Consider the following 8,132-nt stretch of genomic DNA (forward strand, 5'->3'; position numbering starts at 1 on the left):
GAAATCGGCTGCCCCAGTAATGAAGCAGTTGGAAGGCAGCATCACCTGTCTCCTGTGTGGGATCCTTTTTTAAACAGCCAGATCCGATGCAGCTAGGCGCGCCTATGCCTTTTGATTTCGATGGGCTATGCGCTAAGCTGCGTAGAATCGGTGTAAGGACAAAAAGGGCTTCAGAAATACCGGTAATCTGTGAAATGGCAACCGTAAAATCAAGCTAAATGATCAAGGCACACCTGTATTTGGCACAGAGGCAAAAACTAGCCTTGGGCAAAACTTCAGCATCCTAAGAGTTTCTGTTTATTATTAAAGGAAAGTTCTAGCCCTCTAGTCTGAAATATAGGTTCCTTCCTACATTCATGTTTGCCTCTCCCTGAGATTAAAAGCAAAACAAATTATGCAAATAAGTACAAATACCTTGTTTTGAATTTACATATTCATATAACTAGTTTTGTGTGGATGAGACCAAATGTCCATCTAGGAGTCTAGTGTTACATTTCCAGCTATGACTAGCAAGCTACTTGTTGAAAACTTAAAAGTGTACCATGAAGACAACAGCCTCTTCCTGTTCTTTGTCTCCAGCACCTGATCATAAAATTCATCCTTTTTTCACAGAATTCTATTGATCTTGGTGTAAAATTCTGGTGTTAGTGGGTTGTTGTTGTTTTTCCCTTTTAAAGCACAAATTATATGCAGGCTGGTATTTAGGCAAACTTCATAAGACGCGCCTGCTGAATCAGGCCAATACCCCTTTCCTGGTCCATCATCCTGAAGTATAATGGGGGTAGATCGTGAAGATCTCAGGGTATTTCTGCAAGGCAGGAATCTTTGGAAGAATTATACAGGCCTATAAAATCAGTACAAAAGTTCCCATTAACTTTAATTGCCGCTTTCAAGCTTGTTCTGTTTAGCTGATGATGTATAATTTTAAAAAAGACTGTTAATTTCTTCTTCCAAAGTTGTTGTACAGACGACATTTGACATATTTTAATTAGAGTAACATAATTCAGACTTCCAGGAACATTAAACACATGTGGAATCAGAGAATTGTATAAGGAAGGATCCCGAGGGTCATCTAATCCAACCCCCTGAAATTGAGGAATCTCAACTAAAGCATTCATGACAGATGGCCATCCAGCCTCTGCTTAAAAAACCTCCAAGGAAGGAGAGTCCACAACTGCCTGAGGGAGTCTGCACACATTCCACCTCTGCACACATTCCAGTTTGCCAATATCCTCCTCAAATTGTGGCACCCAGAACTGGACAGAGCATTGGTGCCAAGGTCTGTGACATGGACGGGGGGTGCTTGTTGTGTGCGCATGATGTCACATGTTTGACATATGCATAACATCACACATATCAGGAGGAGACCGCAAGGCCCAGGGAGGTCTGCTGCCACCACAGTTAAGCCTGATAAGGCCTTCCGCCACCACAGGGAAGCAGCTCATTGCCTGACATGCATTCTGGGTCTTATTAACCCTATAAACAATAATGGCTCCCAGTGGGTTTTTAATGATGGGCAACTAGGCCAGTCAGGCCTCCTGAAGCAACAGCTGTGATGGAAAAGTTTGTTTTGCTTGGCAGGTTGGGTCAACAAGTGATTTTCTTTTTCCCTGCCAGCAAATGGTTAGCGAACGGCAGCTTATTATTGACTGGGGGTTCCATGAGGGGGAGTTGAAAAGGAGAGGATTTGGAGAGACAGTTTTTAGTTTGAGATAGAGTAGGTTGGGAGAATAGGTAGGGAGACAGGGAGTGAGAGAAGAGAGTTTGTTCTGGGTAGAAACACCCACTCTAAGGAATATATCACAAGCTAGAGAAAGGAGTCTCAGAGCTTATTGTGAAGGACAGTGTCTAGTGTCCTGTAAGAGTTCCGGTAATTAGGCCAGGAATTAACTGGAAGGCTGAGTCAGGAGAAGTAGAAGCTGTGAGAATACAGTCTGCTTAGGTCTCATTCCAGTCAGGAGGGGAGAGATTCTTCTACGAAAAGAGAAGACTCCCAAACCAGTTAAGAGGGGTATGGAGATCCCTTGAGTGTTACTTGGAGTACCTCAGGAGTAGGGTTGTCTAAGTGGTGTGTAACTGACAGGAAGTACCACCTTGTTTTAAGAACCGAGATATTTAGCAGCAACAGCTGTGCAACAACAGAGAGCACTGAAGTGAAATATTACAATCTGAAGTATCCTATGTTTTACCCACTTGTGTCATAAACTTCCTTTTTTAAATAAAATATTTATTTGATCAAATCCTGCCTGAGACTCCAAATTATTAAGTTTTCCCTCACACAAGTCCCCCACAAGATAATCTGGGGTAGTTTGTGGGAATTCGTGGAACTGGTGTTCTGTGAGGTGGGTGCACTATATTTAAGTGAGGGCGGGCCCAATGGCGCCAGGGGGAAAAGAGCCTTCACGCCATCGCAAATTACCGGTAATTGGTGGCAGCGCCGTGATACAAAGTTAAAACCCACACAGAAATGTACCCAGAGATACAGAACAACCAGTTTAATAAAGTACCGAGGATATTTTATTAAAAGAAGAAAAATTTTCTGTCAGAAAATGACCAGCAAGCACCAAGCAAAAGAAACTCGGGATGACCCCGTGCAGGGAGCTGCTGCATTTGAGGAGAATCCTAATACTGAATTAGATAGAAATGATGAGGCTAAGATTAGAACTGGCTAAAGTTGAAGCAGAGAAAGAAAAACAAAGTTGAAGTAGAAAGAGAAAAGGCCAGAATCGCAGCTGACATTCAGTTAGCACAGATACAGGCGCTGAGAGAGCTGGCAGAGAGAGCAGATTAGCTCACGAGGAAAAAAGAGAAAGAAAGAGATGCCAGATTAGCTCAAGAATACAGAGAAAGGGAGGCTAAGATGGCCCATGAAAAAGACATGTTTCTTTTAAAAATGGAGGAAATTAAGCTGAGAGCAGAACTGCCACAACCATTGTTGCGGGGTGAAGATTTTACCTCAACTAATATAAAGAGATTTCTTGTTTAGTTTTGAATGGACCTGTAAAGATTTACATATTACTGAGGAAAACTGGATGCTGTACTTACACCCACAGATATGTGGAATTTTGAGTGAAATATTAATTTTGTGATTTTTGAGAGAAGATGAAACCTCACATTTAAAGAAAGAGTGAAGGTGCTTGGTGTTCTGTGAGGTGGGTGCACATATATATTTAAGTGAGGGCGGGCTCAACGTCACAACAGCTGAACATAACTGAGGACAGTTGCACAAAAACTGTTTCGTATGTTGATGGAAGTACTTATGTTCTGCCCTTTCAATAATATCCCCCACCAGTTGCTGAAAAACCAACATTCTTGCAAAGTCCTGCTGGTTTTGAGGTTGGGGTGCTTGCTTGTTCTTTTGACATCCACTTGCCAGTAGGAACAAGGGAACTCTGGGGCTTGTCACAGAAAGAGCTACAATCTATGGAATACAAATCTTAGAACTTCAGTACACAGATGTGTGCTCTCTTAATCTCTTTCTTCCTTCTTTTAACAGGAGTGGCAGAAGGTGGAGTAGGTTCTGGTGGTAAACCTCTGAGGAAACTGAAGAAGTTTGACAAGGAGCACTCAGTTGTTTTAGCAGCAATAAAAAGACTCACCCCATCACATGCTACTGAAATGAAGTTGAGAGATAGGGAGTGTAACCAGAATGGGTTACCAGAAGTAGCTTTTTGAGTCAGCTCATTTAAGTTATGGTATTCAAAATGAATTACTGGGCTCCAAATTCTTTTATTCTAAATGTGCCTCTTTTGCACATAACTCCACCTGAGTCTATCTTGAGGTTGTAATTAAAACAAACTTTTTCAGCAGGGGGCTGGTTCACTGTCCCTCAGACCTTGGGGGACGGATGAACTATATTTTGAAGGGTGGGGGAATGAACAAATTCCTATGCCCCACAAATAACCCAGAGATGCATTTTAAATAAAAGGACACATTCTTCTCATGTAAAAACACACGGATTCCATTTAGAAGACGATTGGGCTGGATCCGGCCCCCGGGCCTTAGTTTGCCTACCCATGAAATAGATCTTGCGAGCCTGCAGGCTGCCCATATCTGTTCTACACCAACAGCCTAATGTTCAATGTGTTCCCTGTTGTTGTACCAGACCTGCTCAGTGATTCCAACAAGTTTCGCAACATATTACAGGACTGGGACACCCTGAAAGAATACAACTTTTGTAAACATCCTCATCCGAGGCTAGTTCCTGCTTTGCTTGTTTAGAATCTGTAAACATCTCCCTCTTTCCTTGACCTCCCTAGTCCTTCAGCCGAAGGGGTGGGGGAACCTTTCCTGGCTAGTGATCCAGATTCTTATCTTTCCACCTCTGCTGAACCAAGTTTGACAGGTGGGTGGGACTGTCCTCCTGTCAGTCACCTGATGTCACTGATGTGAGGTGATATGGTGTTTTGAAGCCCCACTTGTTGACCCTCCAAGACCAGGGTAAGTTCCCACCACTCATCAGCTGTAGGGCAGGGGAAAAACCCCCCATGCACATTTGTGTACACACACACAGGTTGGCAGTCCCAATGGTAATCCTCTAGAAGGTTCACCTGGGGCAAAAAACCTGACTAGGCGCCCCTTCCCCATAGCTATGGCTCTGCTATAGGAGCTCACTTTAAGCTGCTGGTTGAATGCCTTGGCCTCAACCCCTAGTTGAAAAAAGGCTTCATACTTTCCCCATTTTAAAGTACAAGTATCCTGGAAGTGTGCTCAAAGCATGTAGTGTACATATTTTTGCCTTTTGTTTTTCAGATCCTTTTAGACATACTCAGTTCCCTGTGAGATATAGTCAAGGTGAAAAGTAATTAGTAAGAATGTGATTATGTCATGCCAATTATATACACACCCTCCTTTCATTAAGCCTTATACGTAATGACATATATGAGGAAATACCTAATTGCAATCATGTCAATTACAGCACGGTGCACAAGCTTCTTGTGCTGTACACTGTTCTTTGACCAATGGATGAATTCCTCTTAAACTGAAGTGCTACTTATTAATTTAATTCATATCCCACCCTTTTGAGGAGCTCATGGTGGTGTACATGATTCTCCCCCTTTCTCATTTAATACCCTCAACAACCCTGTGAGGTAGGCTAGGGTGAAAGGCAGTGATTGGCCCAAGGTCACCCAGTGAGTTTCATGGCCGAGTGGGGAACAGAACCCTGGCTCCAGGTCCTAGCCTGACACGCTAACCACTACACCACATTGGCAACTCAAACACACCCTGATAGAAAATCAAATACCAATCCCGAAAGGCCAGCAGTAATACAGACCCTCTGAGTGAGAGCCTGTAGCATTTTGGGGAGCTCACTCACTAAATACCCAAGACTCCCTGTGTCTGCTTTTAAATTATTGTAAGGCACCAAGAGGCCTGGATTTAAGTTTGCTACAAAAATAAATGATTGCAAACCTTGCCAGAGGTTTGGAAGGGATCCCAAATTTGGGGTTTCATAGTTAATAACCCTCTACCCACTCGTTTGAGAGAAAGCCTCACTAAAACGCAGTGAAGTCACCTGTGCAGAGATAGGCAATAATTTTAAACCACACAATCTTACCTGTCTCCAGTTGTAGTTCAAGTAGGTGGAACTGTCTGTGACCTGGCAGATCCTTGCTGCAATATCTTTGTTCACTAGTTATTACTGCTTGCTGCTGTTGGTCATCCACCCATGTCCAAACAAATCTGAGGTGTTTGCATAAACCCAGCAAACCAAAGTAATAATAATAATAATTTTTATTTATACCCCGCCCTCCCCAGCCAAGGCCGGGCTCAGGGCGGCTTACAAGCAATAATAAAAACAAGTTGAATGATTACAACTTTAAGTTTAAAACAACTTTAAAACAAAATTAAAATACAACATTAAAATATTAAAATGTAGCCTCATTGCAGGAGGAGAAGGAAAATAAAAAAGAAAGAGGGTGGAAATCAAATTGGCTCCAAGCCAAAGGCCAGGCGGAACAACTCTGTCTTACAGGCCCTGCGGAAAGAAATCAGATCCTGCAGGGCCCTGGTCTCATGAGGCAGAGCGTTCCACCAGGCCGGAGCCAGAGTTGAAAAGGCCCTGGCTCTGGTTGAAGCCAATCTAACTTCCTTAGGAAGCGGGACCACTAGAGTGTTGCTATTTATGGGCCTTGAGGCTCTCTGTGGGGCATACCAGGAGAGGCGGTCCCGTAGGTACGAGGGTCCTAGGCCGTGAAGGGCTTTAAAGGTAAAAAGCAGCACCTTAAATCTGACCCTGTACTCCACCAGGAGCCAGTGCAGCTTGAAAAGCACTGAGTGAATATGCTCCCCGTGAGGAGCCTCGCTACAGCATTCTGCACCCGCTGGAGTTTCTGGGACAGCTTCAAGGGCAGCCCCGCGTAGATCGAATTATAGTAGTCAAGCCTGGAGGTGACCGTCACATGGATCACTGTGGCCAGGTCGGGGCGGGAAAGGTAAGGGACCAACTGCTTGATGCGGCGAAGGTGGAAAAATGTCGCCTTGGCTATTGCTGTATAACCTGCGCCTCCATGGAGAGGGAGATGTCAAGGATTACACCCAAACTCTTAACGGAAGGCAATGGCACTAATTGGGCCCCCGCAAGAGAAGGGAGTTGGTCCCTCATCCCCATGCCATCCCGACCCAGCCATAGGACCTCTGCCTTCGAAGGATTTAGTTTCAATCGGCTCCCACGAAACCATCCAGCCACAGCTTCCAAGCATCTGGTCAGTGTGTTTGGGGCCGAGTCGGTGTGGCCATCCATCAGCAGATAGAGCTGAGTGTCATCAGCATATTGGTGACAGCCCAGCCCAAAGCTCCGGATAATCTGGGCAAGGGGGCGCATAAAGATGTTAAAAAGCATCAGGGAGAGGATTGCGCCCTGCGGCACTCCACACACCAAGGAGTGGCGCGACGACATTTCCCTCCCTAGTGCCACCCTCTGTCCCTGACCAGAGATAAAAGAACACAGCCAGTTACTGGCTATGCCTTGTATCCCCACGTCTGTAGAACAATGAATCTGCATTAACTAGCTGTTAAATATATTCAGAAGGCAGGGCAACAGTTAATTTAAATTTGACCCCGCCATAAAGTCTTGGAATGCCCTGTCTTCTGTGCTCTGCATCTTGCAGAAGATGTTCAAGCAGGAACATAAGAGGCCAAATAAGTTCTGATGAGTATACACAAGACAGTGATGCAGCTCCATTCACAGCTGAAATAATATTTTTGTTTCAGATTCTTGGGAGGGAGGGTGCCTTGCCAAAGGCAAGGGTGCTCTTTCTCGGGATTCAGAAGCAAGACAAGGCACAGTTGGGGAAGAAAGCCTTAAGATTTATTAAAAAGCAGGCAGATTATACATAAGAGTATACTACACCAAGTAAGCAACACCTCCGTTCAGTTGCTGGGAGCTCCACAGGGACAGCAACGGAGAGGACCCCACAGGTAGTCGCCAAATGACACAGCACGGCAGGTCTGCACTGACGCTCTCCCTGTGTCTGAATCACAGGGGCCTTCCTAAATTTGGCTGCATGATTGGCACTGCAGCTTCCAAAAATAAGCCTAATGCTGCTTCAAGGGATCCTCCCCCAATCACAGCTGTTCTCTTACAGGTATTTAAGCTGTGATCGTCCTCAGATGGTATGGCTGTATGCTATCTCTTCTAAATGTTTAAGCTGGGAAGCAGACAAGTAACACATTTTAGCCTAGGAGAGTGAAGGTCACTGGCATGAAGGAGCAATTGTGACAGGCCACTACACCACCTTGATGTACAATATATCTTCTGGTGCATTTCCCATACAGGGTGTAGCTACTTCTTTTACTTCTTGACTTCATGACACGCCCCCCCCCCCAATCTCGGCTTCTCTTCATGCCCACAGACAGCATGGTAAAATCATGGTCTTAACACCATCTGCTCTGGAAAAACAAAAAAAGTATAAGATGCAAGGAACAAGCCCTCATGATTTTACATGCAGGTATCACAGTTCCACCGTACAATAACAGGCCACATCCATGCCACATAAATCCACAGTGGTGCTGCAAAGTTCTGGATCCAACGGTTTCACAGCACAGTCACGGAGTGTAAACTGAGACTAAATCACAAATTTCTGTTGAACTCTAAAAGCCTTTTAAAATTTTGTTTAGTAAGGTTTAGATAG

Source organism: Podarcis melisellensis (genome assembly GCF_964234715.1).
Source record: "Podarcis melisellensis genome assembly, chromosome: 5".
Lineage (NCBI taxonomy): Eukaryota > Metazoa > Chordata > Lepidosauria > Squamata > Lacertidae > Podarcis > Podarcis melisellensis.